Source organism: Pteropus medius, unplaced genomic scaffold, assembly GCF_902729225.1.
Source record: "Pteropus medius unplaced genomic scaffold, Ma_sr-lr_union100, whole genome shotgun sequence".
In the NCBI taxonomy this organism is placed as follows: Eukaryota; Metazoa; Chordata; class Mammalia; order Chiroptera; family Pteropodidae; genus Pteropus; species Pteropus medius.
The window spans coordinates 2,950,972-2,959,353 of record NW_024342466.1 but is presented as its reverse complement, the minus strand read 5'-3'; the positions used below and the strand labels follow the sequence as shown (position 1 = coordinate 2,959,353).

The following is an 8,382-nucleotide window of genomic DNA, read 5'->3' as shown; positions in this document are numbered from 1 at the left end:
TTTTTTTTTTTTTTTTTTTTTTACAGTAGAAAAGAAAAGTTTGATGAGAAGGGAAAGTCCCCTTCCAGACGTGGAAGCCGCCCGAGCACGAGCAGCGCGGCCCCAGGCTTCGAGCACTTTCCGAGAGGCTCTTCTCATGCGTTTATCTTCCAGAGGAACTTAAGAAAATTCTTTGCCAAGTGTCAAAACACCCACTGAACATTTATTGGAATGTCATTCAATTTATAAACTGATGGGAGGGAAACGACATCTCTATGACATTGCGTTTCCCGCCCAGGAACACGACGTCTTGATCTCTTCCAGACCCTTCCTTCGTTTCTTGGGAGAATTCCTTGGCTTCTCGTCTGGTCGCTAGAAACGCCTCAGTCACACTGTGCCCAGCTCCGCGGAGGAACCCGCCTCGCCCGCTGCCGCTGCCTGTGGCCCCGCGCCAGGAGACACTGTCCTCTGCACATTCGGTTGGTCACTGGCCCCAACACCTTCTCCTAAGGGCTTTGCCCTAGGGGAGGCTGACCTACCTGACAGAGGGCTCTTGCCTTCGGATGACCCCGTCTTCCTTCCAGAATGAAGCCTCTTTCTCTCCGCACCCACTGGGACCTGCAGAACCTCTGAGCAGAGCTATCCCCGAATGTGGGGGGAGCAGCTGCAGCCACTGGTGGCGGCCGCCGCTGACCGTCTGCCGCGGGTCCCCCACCCCCAGCGCCCGGGTGGAAGCACCTTCCTCCTCCTAGTTCACTGAGTTCTGAGTCGTAACGGATGCCAAGTTTTATACGTGATGTTTATTCTTAAAGGACAACACACTTACTAGTGATTTTATTTGGCTCGGGAATAATTCTTAGGTTAAATGTAAGATAATAAGATATGTTTAATGGATGCTACAACTGACTTGAGTTTTTTTAAACAGAAACGACTGACTCTTTATAGGATATGGCAGCACAGATAAAGAAGAAACACTGACTGGTAAAGGAAATGGACGAAACCATATTTACCCACTAGAGAACAGAGTATCACTGCTGATTATAATTACATAATAAAATACACGCTTCAGAAAGAAATAAGGTTAGTAATTCCTAACCACAAATTGTCCTTGCAGAATAAATGCAAAGCGTAGGAGGAAAGAAATAAAAAGTTTTTGGAGATATCAGTGGAAAAAAAAAAAAGATTCGAAAGATAAGATCAACAAAGCCAAAAATTGGTAGTTTAAGAAGACTGATGAATGACTGAAAAACTGACTTGAAAAAAAGCACAGAGTGACATAAGCTTTATAAATGCTCAACCAACGCACTGTATACTTGAAACTACTAATAAAATAAAATGCTAAAAAAAAAAGCAAGCACAAATAGTATTAGTAATAAAAAGAAAAGGAAACTAAAGTACAAACAGAACAGATGCTTAAAAGAATTCTAACAATAATTTACAAACTTGGAAATTTTAAAAGAAATTGACAACCAGAACTGACTCAAGAAGAAATAGAAAGCCTGAATAGTCTCGTAATTAATACAAAAATAAAAGCAGTAGTTTAAATTTTTCCCACAAAAGAAACACCACATTCAGATGGCTTTAGAGGTGAGTCCCACAAAGCTGTCAAGAAACAACATCAGTCCATCAACTACCATCTATTCTCGAGAAGAGAAAAAGAACACTCCTCACTTCATTCCTACCTGCTACGGAAACCAGACGAGGGTCACAGGAAGAGACAGACTCATGGGCACACTTCATGACCGAGAATGGAAAAACACCAATTAGCAAACAATGTCACAGTGGATAAAAAAGACGATACACCGCCACAATGCTGGTTTCATCCCAGGAATAGTAGGATATCAGGAAATACCAGGAAATATCAGGAAAGCTATAAATGCCCTTTACCAAATTATGTATACGAGAATCATCTCGATCGTCGCAGGAAAAGCATTTAATAAGATCTGACGCCCATTCACGACTAAGCCCATACTGGGAGAAATCGTTATTTTCTTCCTGTTTGCCACACCAAATATCGGAACAGGGTAAATTCTAGAAGCATCCACATTAAAAATCAGGAAGTAAACAAGGTGCCAGAGCAACTGACAGTAAAAAGGAAAACATGGAGACTGGAAAAGACACAGAGCCGTCGGGACTCACGGGACTCACGGTGACACGGACAAGGGTGCCGCCCGGGGTGGGGGGCACGAAGCCGGACACCACCGTCTGGGTGTGAATCCAGCCCGGCCGCCTCACCCGGCCCACGGCCTCCGCAAAGTCCTGCCAGCTCCCGGCGCCCCTGACCTGCGTCTCACTGTGTGCTGTGCCAGATCCAGCCGCTGTCACAGCACAGAGACGCAAAAGAATCAACAGACACATCTTGAACACAATCAGTTTAACGCAATCAGTTTAACACAGTTTAACGGTACCTACAGTAGCAGAATAAACTCCGGAGCACCCAGATACAAATCTAACAAAGATATGCACAACCTCTGCAGACAAAACCACAAACCCGGGCTGAAAGGCATGAGGACCAGCAGACGGAGAGAAGCCTGCTCATGTGCGCTCTCTCCCACCAAAACCACAGTGGCGCTTTGCACGGCGCTCGGTGAGCTGCTCACAGCACTCGTGTGAGAGGAGACAGGGGCCCGGGGGACAGGGGACAGGGGCCAGAGGACCCTGGGGGACAGGGGACCTATTTTTCTGTACAGCGCATGAGCTAAGAACGGTGTTTACATGTTCTAATAGTTGAAAACAGTACTTAAAGAATACTATTTTGCGACTCACGTGAGGTTCTGTAAAATTCACATCTTGGCTCCATAAATAAAGTTTTCCCGGGACCATCGGCGTGTCATCTGCGAGGGCAACACCAGTACTGGGGACAGAGCACAAGGCTCTCAGCTGACAACACTGAGCACCTGACACTTTCTAGGAAGTCTGCTGCCCTCGGGCGCACAGAATCCAGAAAGAGCCCCACACAGGGGAGGGAAAAAAAACCTGCACCTCTATCTTGGAGAATATAGGAAAATCAATGCCAGGTGGATTAAGGACTTTAAATGTCAAAACAAAGCTTCAAATTTAAAAAAAGAATAAGCATCTTTCTGACCTTAGAAAAAGCATTTCCAAGACGCAAAAAAGCATTAACCGTGACAGAAGACCGAGAACGCTCACGAGACTGAAATTCAGACTCAGTCATCGAGACACCTCAAAGAAAGAGAAGAAAAAAATCTTTTGAATAAACAATGATTTAATGTGGTTTTACCTCCCTTGACCCTCTACCCTACCATCTATTATGATGATGTTATTTTTCTATAAAACTTATTTTTTGAAAACTGGTTTAGGGCGTTTAAGTTCATTTCTGTAGTGACAGTCACACACAATTCTACTTGCTTACCTGGTTTTAACGCTCGGTTTTAATTCGCTTCGTCCGTACCAGTGCTGCCCATGGAAACATGCGAAATGAATCACATACGTAATGGAACGTTTTCCACTAGTCTCATTAAAAAAAAGAAATAGGTGAAATTAATTTCAATAACGTCTACCTTACTGTATGCCATTGTTTTGGCACACAGGGAGTGTGAAAAGCACTAACGAGACAGTGTGTTCCTTTCCTTCGGTTCGGACCAGCCCCTCTGCAAGTGCCCAGATGCCCCGGGGACAAGGGCTGCAGCGCGGGTCGCACGGGCCGGCACGCGGCGCGGGCTCCACCCGTCTGCGCTTCGCTCTCTTCCTTACCCGGACAGACTATAGTTTAGACGACTCTTTTCCGAGTCGCCCCTGAGCGGTATCGTCGAGCGCTGGCGCCGCCAGGTGTGCCCTTCACGTCTCTGCAGGTGTGACGCCAGCCCGGAGCACGGCACGGCTGCGGCACTGGGCCACCCACCGCCGTCCCCTCGCCTACTGCACCCAGCCACGCCGCGTCCCTCAGCGGTGACGCGGCACTGGACGCCATGATCCAGTCGGGAGTGGACGGACAGGGCCGATAAAGAGGTGGGAGCGAAAGACGCGCTCTCGCTCAAAGCAGTGGCTCACGCGAGTGTGTTTCAGAAAGGACAAAAACATGTTAGCAGGAAACACAGTCCACTGTCACCTGCTGAACCACAGTCCACCTGGGGTGGCAGTCACACCCAGGCAGGCCCACACCAGCACCACCAAGGCCGCCTGAGCCACGCCCGGGCTCACTCCTAATGTCCCTTCTTCTGCAAACGTCACACTGTCTCACAGGGGACGCTCCAAAGCCTCAGACCTCACCAAACGACTGAGAACGCCTCTCCACCCCGGGCAGCACACCGGCTCCTCCTGCCGACAGAACCCGGGACGCCGGGCGCTGCGGCTCCGGTGACCGGCGACCGAGCCCCTTGTTTCTGCACCTGCCGCTCCCAGACCACCTGCACTTTCCCACTGAGATTCTGCCCTTTTCACAGGCAACTTGACTAAACGCAGTCAGAACCCCCATTCTTACCCACTGCTTTCATCCCGTGGCTAATGTAAGGCTGACCCTCACACTATCGTGTGTGTCACAGCGAATGTAAACACCAGGTCGACGCTCAGTCACTGAAGTTACCCCACAGACTTAGCTTAAAGTCAGTCAAAGCAAAAGATACTCTTTATGCAAAGCACAGAATGGGGTATTGATGGGGGACGGCCGAAATGACTTATTGGGCCAAAGGTCACTAAAATCTAGAAAAGTGGTTAATATATGAATTTTAAATTGAAATTTTGAGTAAAAATAAGCTCTTAATTCATCACGTTATCATTCACTGAGTAAACATATTAAACGAAAAATGACCATTCAACTTGGAAACGTAAGGCTACAGCTATTAGCACTTTTATAACCCGACTTTAAGCCAACGTACGTACTTTTCAAGTAAAAGTAGTCTGATAGCCATATCTTGACTTTTGTCTATACAAAAGCCTACTTATTCATAACTATCTTCACAAAGCTCGCATACATGTACTGTTTTGATGGTTTCCAGACCAGTTCCATAGCCTGTAATACAGCTGTGGCGTACAGACGTGAATACTGTTCAGTGACATTTTTGATAATTTGGTGGTGACAATTTTATATCCAAAACCTGAACCCTCCAGCCTGTGTATGTTGGAAGATACCATATTACTTGAGAACGTAAAACTATCACCTTATTTCCTAGGGCAAAAAATAAAAAATAAAAAATAACTGTTTATAATTTAGATCAACCTCAGCGGCTCCTCGGCTCCGCTATTAGTCTCGCCAGCGAAGCAACGCTGCGGCATGCACGCCATTTACTTCTCTCACAGCGATTTCAATGCAAACAACATTCCTAGCAAAAGAACCCCCAATACACCAGGGCCACAAGCATCCAAACTAAAAGTACGTTTATCAGGTGGAGGATTTCAGTTAAGGAGGAATTTTGAATAGCATTTTTCTAACGGGGTTAAAGTACTTGTGTTGAAATTGCACCATCTAGCTACCAAAATAAGAACCAATTTAAAGATCTATTTAAATCAACAAAGTAAAAGAGAGTGTCTGAGCGAAATCCCTGACTATCATGTAAGTTTAGCTATCTAACGTAAACTAATTATTACGATTAAAATATAACACGTTTGTGATAAGTCCGTTATCCATCAAGAGGCATTTCAACATATAATAGGTTCTCATATTCCCAGATTGATGCTTCTTTAAAATAGTCACCCATAATCTCTGCGGACACTGGCTGCTACACTCGGCCCTCATTATAGCTTTCTGGAGAAGGGGAGTAAACAACAGGGGTCCCCAACCCCCAGGTCCGTGGCCTGTTAGGAACCAGGCCGCTCAGCAGGAGGTGAGTGGTGGGTGGCGGGTGAGAGAAGCTCCATCTGTTACTTGCAGCCGCTCCCAGAGCCAGCATCACCGCCTCAGCTCCGCCTCAGCTCGTCGGGCATTAGGTTCTTATGGGAGCCCCGGTCCCTGGTGCCAAGAAGGTTGGGGACCGCTGCAGTAAAATACACGCATGCAGGTCAAATCCGGCACACACTCGGCCTGTCATCTGAAGAGAATGACCACCAGCACCCCGGCGGATGCACCGTGCGCCTGGCCGAGGAGGCGAAGAGAGTAAAACCACAAACACTGGCGAGAGAAATCTCCGAAGAGAAACACTCTGAGTCTATTTCAAACTAAAGATTGTGAACAGCAAGCATCTGACATTTATATTCAATCAGAACGGGTATAACATGAAATAACACTGGAATAGTGGAAAGGAAGCTGAACGATCGAGAGAGAGAGCTTTACGCGGCACTACAGGGAGGCGCCACTGTGAAACGGCTACTTCTCTAAAGCATCTTCATTTACGAAGGTCAAAAGCAAGTACTTTTAAAGCATGAGAAATACTATTGAAACCGCTTTTCTGGTTGTTTTTCAAAAACTTCATAAGTCTGAAGGAAAAATGTTGGCATGAACTAATATCTTACTATTAGCAAAGTTTAATATTTCCTCTTGAAAGGAGAGCAAGTCAGTCAGGATAATGAAAAAAATGCTCCAAGCAGTTGGATTCACATATTTATTCCATAACGTATTATTCAAGTCCATTAATACAATGAGAAATGGTTTTCTTCCAATGCAACTTCAAAGACAGGCTGGAGAGATGCCCAGATTACAAATATGTATTTCCTTAGCACTGGAAAAAAAAATGCTCCCTCTAAAAAGAAACACGAAGACGTGCTCAGACTCAGGGTGCACTGCGACTCACGTGAGAAGCGGAGGAAACATCTATTTGGAATTTTAATTGAGTTAGAAGATAAGCAACTAATACCATGATTAATATGTATAGATCAATAACGATGACAAACAGGCGCGGCCCACAGGCTGGAGTACACGGTCTTATGACCGCCTCCCCGTGAAGACAGCGGGGTACTCTGAAGACCAGAAAGCAGAAATGCTTTGGAAGAGCTCGGAAGCATTCACACACACGGACCACAAACGAGGCCACGAAGAAAGGCTCGATTCCAAAAACTCAGTATCACACAGATTTTATTCCGTGAACATGCAATTATATTAGATGTTGTCAATAAGAGAATTTTTTAAAAAGCTTTATGTTTGAAAGCTAAAGAACAGACTCCTAAATAGCCCACATGTTTAAAAAATAACAAAGTACTTCATATTAAAATTCAAAAAATTTTAATATTTAATATTAATTTATTGCTCAAGGAATTTAAAATTGAAGAATAAAACATGCTTAAAGACAAATGTGTTGTATTAAATATATTAATTTTTAAATGATGGTCTACGGCCATGCCGCCCTGAACAAGCCCGATCCCGTCTGATCTCAGAAGCCAAGCAAGGTTGGGCCTGGTTAGTACTTGGATGGGAGACCACCTAGGAAGACCAGGTGCTGTAAGCATAAAAAATAAGGGATTGTAAGCTGACAAGGTCCTTGCAATCTGTGAGGTCAACCAAGGGTTGCCTTGCCTAAAAAAAAAAAAATGACGACGACTAAAAATAAATGAGCTAAGTGTTTTACACAAGAGGCTACAAAAACATCTAAAAAAATTAAAAGGAAAATCGAAGAATAAAAATCGACAAAATGAAAACAAAAGTGAATACCTACAAAATCAAAAGTTGATTCTTTGCTAAAAGAATCTATTTCAATAGATTTTTAAGTCTCATCAAGAAAAAGAAGACATTTCTGGAAGGAAAGGCAAACTGTACTTATAGAAACTTTTTTATATCATAAAAATATACTTCAAACATCTTTGTGCCATAACTTTGCGAAACGTGAATGAAGTGAACGACTTCCTAGAGAGGCACTAGTGGGAGAAACTGGGTCGCCCCGTTTTTGATCTCCCTGCTTACAGCAAAGCTTCCGGCCGCCGAGCGCAGCCCCATGCGGTGGGCGTGTGAGCTGCAGACACCCTCGGCCCCACGGGGCAGCGGCCTCCTCCACGCACGGGGTGCCCTGTAAGCATCACTCTGAGCCGGCCAGGCAGAGCGCAAACCGGGCGAGTGTTAGTCTGTGTTAACGGGAGCCCTGACTGTGAGCCAAACAAACTGATGCCTGGGATGAAGATTTCAGTACAGTACACGGTCCCCTTAGCGACAAAGATCTGGCCGATATAATCTAAGTAGAGTCGTGTACACAACAGCCGACCAAGAGCCTAGAGAGAAGGAGCGTGTCCTTCTCCTACGGCCCCTTGCCCCTTCCTTCCGGCTGGAACGCAGTCCTGATGGCTGGAACCAGGACAGCCGTCCTAGCCCGCGAGGGGCCCTGGGGCACAGCAGTCCCGGAGTGCAGGAAAGCAAGGGCGTCTGGGTCACTGTCACCTCCAGACTCCAACTCGGGAGCCAAGGCACTTCCGTCCTCCCGTAAGCCACTGCTGTTTCAGAGCGTGCCCTGAAACGCTCCCACGTGACCCTGATCCTAACTCATTCGAATGTGAATTAGCAAAAGAAACGCAAAAGTAACAAATGGG

At 45.9% G+C, this 8,382-nt stretch overlaps 1 protein-coding gene and 1 pseudogene across 4 annotated transcripts in view; one reads left to right on the top strand and one right to left on the bottom strand.

Moving 5' to 3' along the window:
• Nucleotides 1–8,382, bottom strand: part of TRAF3IP1 (TRAF3 interacting protein 1) — a 48,432-nt gene that overhangs the window by 11,669 nt on the left and 28,381 nt on the right. The gene's annotated exons all lie outside the window — the stretch shown is intronic.
• LOC120601750 (uncharacterized) lies at nt 7,195–7,313 on the top strand (annotated as a pseudogene).